This window comes from Helianthus annuus, chromosome 6 (assembly GCF_002127325.2).
Source record: "Helianthus annuus cultivar XRQ/B chromosome 6, HanXRQr2.0-SUNRISE, whole genome shotgun sequence".
Taxonomy (NCBI): domain Eukaryota; kingdom Viridiplantae; phylum Streptophyta; class Magnoliopsida; order Asterales; family Asteraceae; genus Helianthus; species Helianthus annuus.
This window is the reverse complement of record NC_035438.2, coordinates 129,233,805-129,248,459: the sequence shown is the minus strand read 5'-3', so window position 1 is coordinate 129,248,459 and position 14,655 is coordinate 129,233,805.

The window sequence follows — 14,655 nt, the reverse complement described above, 5'->3', positions numbered from 1 at the left end:
GGTCCTTCATACAAGATTTCGGGGGTTACCCATATATCCGAGAGATGTTACCCACGAAATAAGCAAGTTTGAAATTTAGGTTTATATCTCGTCACAATCTATTAAATGTGCAAAAACCTACTGACACATCATCAGTGAGACCGTGTATCACTATTTATCTTTCCAATTCTTTAGCGTGCAGTGATCGTCCACTGATGTACTATCATTTCCTCTTTTATACAACAAAACTCATTTTTGAATTTTATCATGTTTTTGGCTTTTTCAAATTTTCTAATGTTTTTGGATTTTCTGTGAAATTTTTACTCCCCCTAAAATGCAAACACATTTAAAGAAAATTTGAAAACAAACTGTACAAACAAATTGACAACAGATATCAAATCACTTCAAATCGCCATCCACTCGGCATAAACAATCAGAACTCCCCCTCACAACAAACTATTTTCCCATTGTGATTTCAAAACACTTAAGTTTGTTTTAATCAAATGGTTTTTCCGGAAAATTAGTTTTGTTGATTTTCGAACTACTTGTAGGTTAGGGGATAAACTCATCATATGTTCTTCAAAATACCACTTGTAAGTATGGTCCAATCAAGTTCAACTTAATGACCTTGATTAACCACTTGTCAATGAAAACCTCTTTCAACCACTTACAGGTTCACTCACCAACCATAATCACTTGTAAATCAAAATATAACAATTTAAAAATATCACATGTAGATTTACCAAACAATCATTTCAAGAATGATGCCGATTCCTGCTCCACTCTTACCAACCTGGGAGCTCCGGCAAGTCCTTCACCTGTAACATTCAAACACTATCAAAAACTTTCATGCAAATTCAATAAACATGAATGATGCCCATTCCTGATCCACGATAAAAAACTTGGGATCTCTGGCAAGTCAGGTGTTTAATCAAACATAATGTCCACCTAAGCCTGACCAGCCTTGGGTGATTTTGGAACACATCTGTCCCACCAATACTTTGATTCATAAAACTCTTTAGCGCCCTTTACCTTCCTGTCAACCATCTTACTGAAAATAGGTTTGACTTTCCCATTGAAAGCCTTCTCAACATCAAATTCTCCCTTATCAGCGAAGAATTGATTTGAGATCTCAACTTTTCCCACTTTCTTCATCAAATTTTCCTTTGACAATGGAGGAAAATCCTCATCGTTCACCACAGGAACGGAATCCACAATCTTTTTATCAACCAAAGACTCCTCTGATTTTATGGAATCAGATTCATTGTCAGAATTACCCTCAGATTTGACCACCCACTTTTGTTTACTCAAATTACCTCTTCTTTTGTAAAACCTTTTTGAACTTTCTCCTTCCTCAGAAGTAGAATTTTCAAACTTTTTAACATTTTTCACAGGTTGTTCTTTCTTATCAACACAAGTCTTTCTCAAAACAGAGTTAGAATAAACTCCCTGTTTTTGGTAGTTGGTCTTGGGGAAATTCCAAGCTATGTGTCCAACTTCCTGACATTTGAAATAGGTTTTTCTGTCAACGCTTTCAACAAACCTTCTAACATTCTTCTTCACTTCAGCAAGAAACTCATGATTGGACTGCTTCCAAAACGGTTTCTTCTGCTCATCTTCAGAACTTTCTCCTGAAATAAATTTTGTTTTTGGTTTATAAGTTTTCTGATTTTTATAATTTTCTGATGAAATGAAACCAAGACCTTTCTTTTTGAGATTACCATTATGGTTTGGTTTCTTTTGAAAACCATAACCACAACCATAACCCATTTTCTTGTTTACTCTTTGTTTAATCCTTGAAGTGTAAGGTTTAGGTTTTTTCAGAAATATTTAAATCTTTTATTTTAGAAATATTAATTTCTGTTAATTTGAAAACCTTTTTGATCTTCTCAGTTTTAACACTTCTCTTGGGAATTCCTCATCAGAATATAATTTGTCTGAATCATTCAATGTATATGCTACTTTGACTGATCCGTCATTCAAATTAGATTTTGATAACAAGAATTCTTTATTATAAACCCTCTTAACCGGTGAACTCAAACTTTTCTCAGACGAACTCGGACTATCTGACTTAGATTCTGACTTTGACTCTTCATCCATATCCAACACCTGATCGACAACTTTCTTAACTAACTCGGACTCATGATTAGTGTCACACGCTGTGAATGTGACATCAATATTGTCTGGTAATGCATCAGTAATTTCAGACTTTAATTTGATGTTTAGAGCCTTGTCTACTCATTCCTCATTTGGTTTCCTGGGGGAATAACTCTCAAAGATAGGAGGCGGACATCTGTTATACTTGACACTTTGTGTCTTACCAGTATCCTCTTCTTTTTCTTTCTTCTTGAATGCTTCAAGACCTACAACAGTAGGATAAACCCGATCAATCAGATAATCACAAGTAGTATAACTCAACAACACTCGGTTAATCCTTTCACTCTCTATTTTGTCCAGTTCCAACTCCTTCTTCAGCTTAGCACAATCTTCAATATAATCATTGATGACGCTTTGCTTTGTCATTAATGTTGCACTCATCTTGTCATTTGCTTTCTCAATTTCTGCATTTGTTCTTTTCAAACTATCAACTGTCTTGATTAATACATCGTACGATTCTTTCACATATTTCACATCAGACAGTAAATCTTCTTTAATCCTTTCTAGTTTAGCAATCTTGTTATCTTTTTCTTCACAAACTTTGCAAGATTCTGAACATTTCTCACAAGGCTTGGTAACCTCGATCACTTTTTCAACTATCTTCTCAACCTCGATAGTCTTTTCAACTTCAACAAGTTTTTCGATTTCAACAATTTTTTCAACAATTTTCTCAACTTCCACAAGTTTCTCAACTTCGACGATTTTCTCTACCACTTTATCCACTTCGACAATCTTCTCTACCACTTTTTCCACTTCGACAATCTTCTCAGTAACTGCTTCAACTTTTGTTTCTCCAGCTTCTGTCTTCGCCTTTTCATCAGCAAGTAACTTTGCTGCTTCTAGCTCTCTCTTCAACCGAGCAATCTTCTTCTGATTCAGCATCTCAACTTTATATGCATAGAAAAAATTAAAACTATCAGGATCAATATTTTTTCTACATTTGTTAAGATACTCTTCCTCATCATCTGTATCAACATCACATCCAAGATCTGGAAATATTGGAACTCTTTTCTGACTAGCTTCATCTTCATCCAAAATTCTGGTAACAAGAGCCACATCAGGTATAGTCCCACTAGGTATATACTTGTCCCAGCTAAAACCCTCTACAACAAACTCATCACTTTGATCTATTATCCCATAATAAGCTTTTCTGTTTGCTTCTTCGATCATTTTCCCATGAGCAGTTTTCTGATCCTTTTGCTGAGGTTGTTGATCGATCTGATGAAAGATTGATTTTTGATAATAATTGCTTTTATCTTGACTCCCAGTTGACTCTTGGTTTTTACACTCTCGTTTAAACTGACCTTTTCCTTTACATCGGAAACAGGTAACCTTTGACTTGTCAAAACCAAGTGGAGAGGTAGCCATTCCTCGAAACTCATCCCTGCCAGTAATTTGTTGAAATTTTTCAGCTCTCCTACAAGCACTAGCCAAACACCATTTCACATCCATCAACTCAAGTTCTTCAGCATCGATTTGGTCGTAATCTTCTTTCGTAAGCATCGGATTACCAATTCTTCCTGCAATCAAGCTTTCATACGACTCTAACATGGCGACAAGAGATACCATGTGTTGCTTAGCCAGCTCAGGAGATAGATGTTGACCATTCTAAATATTCAAGGTCACATTGCACTGCAGATTTGTAGAATTTTGCTTCTGAGGGCTAGGTGTGTTGCTGTTTGGATCAAAGCTTGAGAATGATGAAGTGTATCCACCACTATCAGTTGTAGTGCTAGCATTTGGACTTGCAGAACCACCAGCACTATAACCAGTTTGAATTTTTGGACTAGAACTGGGAGTAGCCTCAAACTTGTTCCCTCGATAGTACAAACTGACATCCTGTTTGGCATTTAGATTTGTCATGATAGCAGTCTTCTGAATATCCAATTCTTGTTCTTCAATCTTCTGAATAAATTGTGCCAAATTCATACTCTCGGACTTTCTCATGAGTTTCACAACCATCAGATAAGTTCCCCACTTGTGCTGTGGCAACGCTTCAGCTAGCTTATCGACCCACTCATCATCTTCTTTCTGAATATCCAATCTTCCCATTTCCAGAACCAGATGACAGTATCTATCAATGGTCTGCTTGGTTGTTTCATGATCAAACGCAGTAAACATGTCAAACGATTTCTTCAATAATGCCTTTTTGTTTTTGATCATATCAGCACTCCCAAAGCCTCCCAGATAGATCTAGCTGTACCGTTATGCTGAAGCAACACAAAAATATCTTCTTTAACAACTTGCTGTAGAATGCCGATCATCATCTTTTCACTAGTATATTTCAATTTGTCAGCTTCAGTAAAATCATTAAAACCCTTTTCCAAACCGCGTTCATTCTTTGGCTTTTCGTAATCTTTTAGCAATGAACATCAAGCGTCGAATCTGTAGGCTTGAACCCAATTCTCAAAACGGTTTTTCCAACCCTGAAAATCCTCAATGTACATCAACTTTGATGGTTTCTGATGAGTACCCGTCTCGTTCTCACTGTATAAAGTCTCAGCAGCAGTGACAGGTGCAACGGGTGTCGCAAATGCATTGTAGAATTCTTCGGCCATGATTTGGTAGCACGTTTTTCAATAACAGGTACTTTCAAGCGAAATTACAAGTTGGGGCGAAATCACAGGTAACTATGAGCGGAATCACAGAATTCTTCTGGAGCGAAATCTATTATTTGTTATCTGGAGCGGAATCAGCTTTTTAGAAAGCCTTGGAGCAGAATCAAACAAGAGTCTCTGGAGCAGAATCACTGAATTGGTGCACTGGAGCGGAATTAGAAACAACTTTTGGAGCGAAATCTAAAGTTTCAGGCGAAATCAAGCTATCTGGAACGAAATCAGACGATCACCTCGAGCGAAATCAGAAAATATGCTTTCGAGCAAAATCACTTCACGAGTTCATTTCAACCATTTTTAGTTCGAATTTTAATGTGAAACTTTCAAGGGTTTGTCTATGTCCAATTTTAAACAGTCTGTGAAAATTTGGTTCGATTTTGACCGTGAAATCTTTCTGAACAGATGAAAGAAGGTGTAGAAGTCAGAAAATGACGTTGTTTTGGCAAGAACTCCTCGTCCTGAGCTCTGATACCACTTGTAGGATCGTGTGCTGACCTGAATGAGTCAATAAGAGGTGTTCTAATTCGTTTCAGGTGCGGAAAACAAGAAACAGACACAGAAAAGAACTTGTTTCACTAAATATTGCCTTTTATATTGATTTCATAGCTATTACAAGTCAGTTGGCACTTCGGCAGCAGTTCGGTACCGGTAACAAGAACACGATTACTGATTTCGCTCCTGATCACATCTATATATAGGGGTAGGGGTTCCGCTCCTAATGACATTGAGTCATTTCGGGCGAAATCACTAACTTGTGATTTCGCTCCAAATGACAGAATGTCATTCTGAGAGGAATCAACCTCTCGAGCGAAATCAGATCATTCAAACACTAACTCAATCTATTTTCTCGTACAACATGCCCTGATCTAACATTCCTAGACTAAGACTCGATACAAGACGAAGTCGACAGATGTATGCACTAACAACTTTGGAGCGAAATCAACACCAAAGTTGGAGCGAAATCCCAACAATAGTATTTTGGAGCGGAATCAGAATGTTTAGTAGTTTGAAGCGAAATCAGAAGATTCTCTGGAGCGAAATCTCTGATTAGTTACCCTGGAGCGAAATCAAATGATACTTTGGAGCGAAATCAACCCAAATTTGGAGCGAAACCTCAGAAATTGTATCCTGGAGCGGAATCAGTCCCATATCTCGAGCGAAATCAGAAACTAACCAATTCGAGCGGAATCAGTTCGGGGGTCCATTTGTCCATTTTTAGTTCGATTTTAGCAGTAAAACTTTCCAGGGTTTGTTAATGTTCAATTTTATACAATCTGTGAAAATTTGAACCAGTTTTGACCGTTAAATCTTCCTGAACTGATGAAAGAAGGTGTAGAAACAAGAAATCTTGATAAAATCCAGCTAATGCAGAACTCCTCCTCCTGAGCTCTGATACCAATTCTAGGTGTCACACCCCGACCACGTAAAACAACAAAACGTGGCGGAAACGTCGGGGAGTGTTGTAACAGAATCATTGTTTCACAACCATGGAATAAATAATTTTGTTTTATTGAATAAATGAACTCATTGTTTTAATATAAATCAAATTAATACAAATATTGTCTTTCAAATTTTAAAGTCGCTAAGGCACGAGTCCGTCCTAAGTGTAGCATGTATCAACAATCATCACAAAGCAGCACCTGAAACATGTGTAAAAATAGGTACGTCAGCATAAAAATGCCTGTGAGATACATAGGTTTTATTGATTTTGGATTCATGACTTATAAGTTTAAGGAAAAATGTTTAAGAAAAAGTAGTCATGATCCTTGAAAAAGGTTTTCTTTTATAAATCATTTATAAGAAATCAGATGATATAAAATAATAATACATAGGAAATTAAATAAGTAAGTAGAATAAGTTTGTATAAGAATATATTGTTTGAAAAACAATATTTTGATAAAAAGGTTTATAGTATATATAAAAATATACTTTGATTTAAGAAAGTCAAATAAATAATATATTAGAATATATTTCAGTTCCAAAACCGTTAACCCAAGTGTACTAAATAACGCCACGGTATGTAGTGAGATGAAAACACTTATATATAATAAGTATCAGCGGCGTATCTACCATGTTTTCATCACATTACACCCGTCCCGTTATCTAAACACTAACCAAAAACCAGTCATTAAGTAAATAGTATATTAACCATACTTTAGGTGGTAAAATAAATAAGTTTTCAGTAGTATATCAAAAGTATACTTTGGATTTATAAATAACATATTAAACTATGTTTTGGTTTGAAAATAACATATTAAAACTATGCTTTGGATTATGAAGATAACATATCAAACTATGTTTTAATGATTAACAAAATATATGTTGGTTTTTGTACAATATCCCATATGAGAGCATATCAAACTATACTTTTAGGAGTATAACTTAATATACAAAAATAATGTGATTTAAGAATTCATTCAGACCTAGTGTATCAAAATACACCTTTGAGACTATAGAAATACCACAAAGGCAATCCCTATTTGGATGGAGCAACAAATTGGTTTCAGACATTCCATGACAACAGGAATGGGGTGTCAAATCCTATAGCGCTATATCATACTACCAACCGGTCTGGTGAACAAAAATAAGTACTATTCCAGCAATTAATTTCATAATCTTTGAAAAATCAGTGTTTAAACCAAAAGATAAGTACTAACATGTATAATCAATTATACTTTGAAATCATGAAAATAACAGATAGGTACACATGCTTCACCCCAAAACAGTTGAAAACAGTAAAAGAGGGGACTATGTACTCACTTGAGAGTGCTTAGAAGTCTTGAGTGTCACACCCCCAAAATCCACACGCGGAGTATCACCGCCTTGGGAGCGTGACTGAACAGGATTAAGCCACCAATCATATCGAACACAGCATTTAATATTAAAAGTAGATAATGTAATTCATCACGACATGATTGATGTTCAAAACCAAACATTGTTTACGTAGCGGAAGCATGTAAGTAAACCCAACATAAATAATAATGTATGAAATGTCATAAGTGTCTAATTAAGCATTCATGATCCATGCTCCACAACGACCTGCTCCTCCCTGTGCAAGCTCCATAATCCTAACGACCTGCAAGGCATGTAACAGAGGATCAACAACTAGTTGAGCGAGTTCACAGATAGTAAATGCGTAATAGTATATTCGTTTGTAACATGTGGCTCTACTGGGCCGATAGTACGTTCTATTGGTGGGGGCTTCCCATGTTGTATAACCACTAGACTATGCGTAACCATAAGTGTTCTACACATCCCGAGAACAGTAATACGTACAAGTTTACGTAGGTTTTACGTAAGTATCCTTCACAACCGAGGATAGGGGTACGTGGGGGTTTACGTAGGTTTTACGTAAGTGCCTAACACAACCGAGGCAGTAGTGAGTATAATTTCACGCAGGTTTTACGTGAGTATCCTTCACAACCGAGGATAGCGAGTAGTCTAAATATACGTAGGTTTTACGTATGTGTCCTGCACAACCGAGGACGATGGTATGGTAGTCTAGTAACAGTGTATGCACGAATCTAGTCAATCTCATTCCTTCAATCCCATTCCCAAGCCCTTGAGAATCCCATGCCTTAGTAAGAGTGTGAAATCACCTTGGTTTGCTCGGTATGCTATGTTATGCACTCACAAGTAATCAGTCAAGTCCTATTGTGTGCACGTGTAATAAATCAGTTCATGTTCGAATTAATACGCAGGTAATCTATATCATAAAGCGTTTGACAGTTAACATCATGTATCACATACGATAGAGTTCTTGGTTAATACGAACAAGGTTATTCAGTAACACAATTAACAGGGTCTTCGTGTTTAACAAGATCATCATGCTTAACGAGATAACATATTTTCGCAGAACTATTACACTTATCATGGTTAACACTTAACACCGTTAACACGTGTAACAGGGATATTGACTTAACTGCACTAGTTAACTTAAGAGAGTTACAAACAATTAGAGTTCACAACTGTCACACCCCCAAAATCCACGTCCGGAGTATCACCGCTTGGGAGCATGACTGACCAGGATCAAGCCACCAATCATACAGAACAATACATATAATAAAAGTAGTTGTCATTTAAACCAAACCAAATCCATATGAAAGGTGTTTCAAATCATAAGAAAGTTATCTTTGTTTAGCGGAAGCGTATAAATAAAATCCATCGTAAACAAGTATCAAGTATCAAAGTGTTTAACAGGATAATCACGATCCAAGCCCACAACGACCTGCTCCTCCCTGTGCAAGCTCCATATACCTAACGACCTGCAAGGCATGTAACAGAGGATCAACAACTAGTTGAGCGAGTTCACAGAAAGTAAATGCGTAATAGTAAGTTCGTCTGTAACAGGTGGCTCTACTGGGCCGTTAGTACGTTCTATTGGTGTGGGCTTCCCATGTTATATAACCACTAGACTATTTGTAACCATATGTGTTCTTCACAATCCGAGAACAGTAGTAAGTATAAGTTCACGTAGGTCTTACGTGAGTATCCTTCACATCCGAGGATAGTAATTAAGTATAAGTATCCTTCACAACCGAGGATAGTAATATGTATAGGTATCCTTCACAACCGAGGATAGTAATATGTATAAGTATCCTTCACAACCGAGGATAGTAGTATGTATAAGTATCCTTCACAACCGAGGATAGTAGTAAGTATATGTGTACGTAGATCGCACGTATGTGTCCTGCACAACCGAGGACGATGGTATGGTAGTCTAGTAATAGTGTAAGTACAGTTCTATTCAATCTCAATCCTTCAATCCGAATTCCCGTGCCCTGGGAATCCCATGCCTTAGTAAGGGTGTGAACTCACCTTGGTTTGCTCGGTATGCATTGCTCTAGGGTTTATCAAACGTCTAAGTCCATTACACACGACCTAGGATATGTTGAACATAATATAATGTGAGTGTTACATTCAAGTAGGGTTTACATGTTACTTATGTCTAAACAGTTGTGATCTGTGTGAAGGTTGTGTGCAGAATGAGATGATAGGAATTGTTCGCACATATACGATCATGTAGTACCAATCAATAGCATATAGTCACATATAGTACATGCAGTAATCTTTAACTGTTTGTCCTAAACTCAGGCTACACTTCATTTATAAAGTCCAGACAACAGCATTCAAATCGTGTGCTCATCATCATCAACCTCGTTATTGATTATTAGCATTTTAATATAATCACTTTCTGCATGCATATCATGAAACTATATATATATATCATTCAGTATTCGATCATCAGAGAAATCAAATTATCATTCTAAGTGCATTACATCAATACTAGATTATGAACCTCGGACCAAGGGTTGTTGTAAAGGTCGGACTAGGAGCTCCCCCCCTTTAAACTCGGACAGGGGAGTCCCTTACAAAAACTCGGACAAAGGGAGGGGCACAAGAAACTCGGACATATGAGCTTCAAGGAACTCGGATCTCATGTGATAATTGCTAAACTCGGACCATTATAGTGGAGATCAAACTCGGACCAAGGATAGTGGGAATCAAACTCGGACCTTGAGGGTTTAACATAAAGTTCGGACTAATACCTACCCTAATAAAACTCGGAAGTTAGGGCCACACACAAGCTCGGACTCTTATGCTTTTCAAATGTCGGACTCCACCAATCATTAAACTCGGGCATTCATGTTGACACACACAACCTCGGACAACATGCATAACAAGAACTTCGGACCTATTGCTTCTTATTAAACTCGGACATCCTCATTTAATCACTAAAGGTCGGTCATGCTAGGTTAATCAAAAACTCGGACATCACTTAGGGTTATGAAACTCGGACCCTTAGACATTCAAAAGGTCAGACAAGAGCTTATGCTTAAGAACTCAGACATTATATTCATGCTAAATAACTCGGATCAAGCAAAAATTCATGAAACTCAGACAAGCATATACATTCACAAAGCTCTGAGAAATGTTTAAAGTTACAAAACTCTGGCAGTAACAATACGTGAATTCCAAACATCGTACAGCATCAAGGATCATAACAGTTACATTTCAACAACAACAGTTACGCTTCAAAGATCATACCAAACCCTAGTTCATGATTTTCATAGTGTAAGATCATATCAATCACCCGAGACATAACAACAACCATCATCATAAGAACAATCTATCAAACATACCACTAATCATCCTCATCAATAATTCAGAATCAAATCAAAATCACAGAAGTATCATGTGAGAGCTAGGGTTTACAAATGTTCTAATAATCAAGAATTTATACAATCAAACAATCAATAAACAATAATCATTTACCTTGTGTTGATTCTAGAGAAAATGTGGAAATCGAAAGTGATGAATAGCTTGTCAATGATGATGTGATGATTGCCAGAGAAAACCAAAGAATGAAAGTACGTGCCTTGTTTCTTGTGTGAAGTTTAGTGAATGATTTAGGGAAGAGATTAGGGTTAAGTATGGTTTAATTTTCACTAATTTCACTAGACACCCTGAATTTCTATATTTTACACAAGTACACCATCCCCTAACAATTTCACAATTCCACCACCATGTTCATACATTTACCAATTTCACCATTAATAAACAATCATGCACAAACATACAATTAAAACATATATAATTCCATGGCAATCAATTGTGCAAGTAAACAACTAAATAATACAAGAACGTGCAATAAATGCGAAATAGAATCTTGGAAATTCGAGTTGTCACATTATCCCCAACTTAAAGGAAATTTCGTCCCGAAATTTGGTACGCACTCACTGAGGAAGCTAGGTAAGCTGTATTGTTCACTGGTTTTCCTGGGGTGTCACATCATCCCCCCGTTGATTTGGAATTTCGTCCCGAAATTCAGTAGTAGTAGCTTCAGCCTCAGTAGTGGTTGCATCGGTTTCGAATAATTAGGGGTACTTTTCTGTCATCTGGTCTTCGCGTTCCCAGGTCTACTCTGGGCCACGTTTGGAGTTCCAACGAACTCGGACAAGAGGGATTCTCTTGTGCTTGAGGACCTTAACATCCCGGTCCGTGATTTCAACTGGTTCCTCGACGAACTGCAACCGCTCATCGATAGTGAGTTCCTTAAAGGAATGATAAGGGTCTCATCTGACAGGCACTTCTTCAGATTAGACACGTGAAATACATTGTGAACTGCACCGAGTTCAGCTGGTAGGTTCAATCGGTAGGCTACTGGGCCTATTCGTTCTATAATCTCAAATGGTCCGACATATCGCGGATTTAGTTTACCCCGTTTGCCAAAACGAACCACACCCTTCCAGGGTGAGACTTTTAGTAAAACCCGGTCCCCGTCCTGAAATTCCAATGGCTTCTTACGCTTATCCGCGTAGGCTTTCTGACGGTCGCGTGCTGCCGCCATGCGTTGTCGTATCTGTGCAATCTTTCCTGTGGCGTCCACTACAATCTCTGGACCCGTGATCTGACTATCCCCCACCTCTGCCCAACAGAGAGGTGACCGGCATTTACGCCCGTACAATGCCTCGAATGGGGCGGCTTGTATGCTGGTGTGATAACTGTTATTGTATGAGAACTCCACCAAAGGGAGATGCTTTTCCCAGCCGTTGCCGAAATCGATAACACATGCTCGAAGCATGTCTTCTAGAGTTTGGATCGTTCGCTCAGACTGCCCATCTGTCTGAGGATGATACGCTGTGCTCATGTCTAATCGTGAGCCAAAGGATTTGTGCATCGCTTGCCATAGCTCTGACGTGAATCGTGCATCCCGATCTGAAATAATGGAGGTGGGCACCCCGTGCCTCGAAACAACTTCTTTAAGATAGATGTCTGCGAGAGTGGAGAACTTATCCGTTTCTTTGATAGCCACGAAATGAGCAGAATTTCTGAGTCGATCTACGGTCACCCAAATAGTATCATTTCCACGCCGGGATCTAGGCAGGCCTGTAACAAAATCCATGGAAATTTCTTCCCATTTCCATTACGGTATCCTAGGTGGCTGAAGTAGGCCTGAGGGTTTCTGGTACTCTGTCTTGACTCTCGCACAAGTCAAACATCTGCCGACGTAAGTTGCAATGTGGGCCTTCATGCTAGGCCACCAATGTGTAGTTCTAATGTTGTGGTACATTTTATCCGACCCTGGATGTACCGAGTAGCGAGACTTGTGTGCTTCATCCATCACAAGTTCTCGTAAACCGCCGTATAGTGGGACCCAAATACGTCCTGTTACATAGTAGGCGCCGTCTTCCCTTTGTTCTAATCATTGCCTTGGGCCGCACAAGGCTTCAGCCTTGACGTTTTCTGGTTTCAATGCTTCCACCTGAGCGTTTCGTATCTGTGTAGGAAGATCAGACTGAATAGTGAGCTGCAAAGCTCGTACATGCCTAGGTAAAGTATCCTTTCGACTGAGAGCGTCTGCCACAACATTGGCTTTGCTTGGATGGTACTTGATAGCGCATTCATATCGTTAAGTAGCTCGACCCATCGTCGTTGACGCATATTCAATTCCTTCTGCTTGAAGATATGCTCGAGACTCCTGTGATCGGTGTAAATTGTGCACTTGGTACCGTACATGTAGTGTCGCCATATCTTGAGCGCGAAACAACAGCTCCCAGCTCTAAATCGTGCGTCGTGTAGTTCCGTTCGTGGACCTTGAGTTGGCGCGAAGCATAAGCATTGACCTTGTCGCGCTGCATTAACACACATCCAAAACCCCTGATGGATGCATCACAGTATACTACAAAATCGTCCGTGCCCTCTGGCAATGAGAGGATAAGTGCACTGCAAAGTCTATCCTTTAGGTGCTGGAAAGCAGTTTCCTGCGTGTTGCCCCATCGGTAGGTGACACCCTTCTGTGTCAGCATAGTAAGCGGTTGCGCGATCTTGGAGAAGTCTTTGATAAATCGCCTGTAGTATCCCGCCAAACCCAAGAATTGGCGTATTTCTGTCGGTGTACGCGGTGCAGGCCAGTTCTTGATCAATCCACCTTGGATGGATCGACATGGATCCCATCCCTGTTCACCACATGGCCTAGAAAGTGGACTTCACGAAGCCAGAAGTCGCATTTAGAAAACTTTGCGTACAGTTGTTCCTTTCGAAGAAGTTCCAAGATAAGACGTAAGTGCTGCTCGTGCTCCTCCTGACTCTTGGAGTAGATCAGAATGTCGTCGATGAAGACAATGACGAACTTGTCAAGATAGGGTTTGCACACCCTGTTCGTAAGGTCCATAAATACGGCAGGTGCGTTCAATAATATCAAACCATCCATCATATCAAACATAAAAATATAGTAGGTAGAATAATTCATAAAACCCAATACAATTGATGTTCAAACCAAACTTTGTCTGAGTAGCGGAAACATAATAATGAAAACCCAAAATAAGTTATAAGTTCAAATATCGTTCATTGCGTCTCCTCGTCCTAACACGAAAACTCGACCTCTTGCCTCGTTGCTATTGTTGTTGTTGTTTCCCCCGTTGTTGTTGTTGTTCCCGTTGCCCTGGTTATTGTCGTGGTTCTGATTCTGGTTCAACTGAGGACAATCGCGTTTGTAATGACCTTCTGCCCCACACTGGAAACATCCCCGGTTTCCACGCTGTGGTTGCTGCTGCTGGTTCTGTGGAGCTGGCGGTGGAAGTTGCTGGTTCTGATTTGCTGGCCGCGAGCTTCTACAATCCTTAGCCTCATGACCCATCTTGAGGCATCTTTGACATCGTTCCCTGCGACATCTTCCGCTGTGGTGTCTGTTGCACTTATTACACAGTGGGTGAATTCCCCGATATCCACCCTGCCCCTGACTGCCAGATGATTGCTGACTCGAATTCTGGTAGTCATTTGTCTTGCGCTGCTGAGACTGAACAGAAACCGATGCCTTGCTGGAATCCCCCTCCCATTTCCTCTTGTTGTCACTGGGGGTAGCAGAAGTGGTGACAGCAGCAGTGGTAGCCTTGACACGTTT